Source organism: Propithecus coquereli, unplaced genomic scaffold (genome assembly GCF_000956105.1).
Source record: "Propithecus coquereli isolate 6110/MARCELLA unplaced genomic scaffold, Pcoq_1.0 Scaffold32, whole genome shotgun sequence".
Classification (NCBI taxonomy): Eukaryota; Metazoa; Chordata; class Mammalia; order Primates; family Indriidae; genus Propithecus; species Propithecus coquereli.
This window is the reverse complement of record NW_012148841.1, coordinates 9781703-9783079: the sequence shown is the minus strand read 5'-3', so window position 1 is coordinate 9783079 and position 1377 is coordinate 9781703.

The window sequence follows — 1377 nt, the reverse complement described above, 5'->3', positions numbered from 1 at the left end:
TAACATAGGTGATTTTTGCCTTTGAAAATCTTATATTCTATTGTGAGAAGATAGAAAATAAATAAAGATGTCAAATTGTGAAAAGTTCTTTGGAGAAATATAAAGCCATGGAGTGTAGTGGGGGAAGAAAGTCTAGTAGGAGAGGATAACAAGGGGCTGAGGGAGAATCTGAAGTGACCAACCAATTCAGAAAAGATGCGTTGGCTGCATCGTAAAGAGCCTAGTTAGAGTTTCATAGTGGGGGAATCTCTGAGAAACCAAAAACATCCAAGGCAAGAGTCAACTTTGAACATCTGCCAAGCCTGGAAAACATAAATGCCATTTCACAACTGGACACTTCCTAATATCTCTCCTCTGTCCTTAGCCATCCCAATACTAGAGGAGCCAGAAACAAATCAGTGAGTGGAGAGATGGGGTGTAGGGGGGTAGAAGGAGACAGGAATTAGCAGAAGAAAGGGAAATCCAGAGGCAGACCACACCTGCCTTCTCTGCTACTGCTTTCCATCCTGCAGAACACCCAAGTGTGGCAGAGGAAGCATTCTAACGTCAAATGAAGGGTGGAATTCTGATAGTTCAACTGCACTAGCATTTTAATGAAATGAGAGTGAGCACTCTTTTGACCAGAGGTGTAGAGTTACTCTTAGATTAAAAAATCTAAGAGTAACTGTAAAAGTCATGAATTCCATGCTAGGAGAAACCAACAACTAATCCACCAAGGTCATTTGAATGGAAGTGGCAGGAAGATAAAAATGCTCAATGATTGAGTCCTATTAAGTTCTGCTCTTTCAACTTAACAGTAGCAGTTGACATTACTAGAGGAGTAATGAAGCGTAGAAAGTGAATTAACCTATTCAAGCTCACAACTAAAAAATGGTGGAGCCTAAGGGCAAATATAGAAAAATCAAAGCTACAATTGTCTTGCGTGGAAGAGGCACTCTTTGGCCCAAAATGCCTTGAAGCAGAAAAGCATTCAAGAATAATAATTTCTTGTGAAGGATTCTTTTTCTTTGATGTCCTTTAATAGCCTTACAGCTTGAGGTTCGATCCAAGTTCTATACTGAGAAGAGAAATATTTGTTCACTGAATGTATGGTCTTGAGTGTAGTAGCTCCATTCTCTCATATCCATAGATGAGATTGGCCCATTAAATTATCTTCTACCAACTCCTTAGTCTCATATGCCCAACAGAATACTCACTCACTTGAATTGTGGGATGTAATTCCGAACTGATATTAATAGTGACATGTATAGTCTTTAGATTTACAATGCACTTTCATGCAAATAATTGTTTGACATCATGATAATTCTAAGAAAAGAAGAATAAGTATCATTATGATTATTTTATCATAATTATAAAAAATAAAACTGAAGCTGAAGA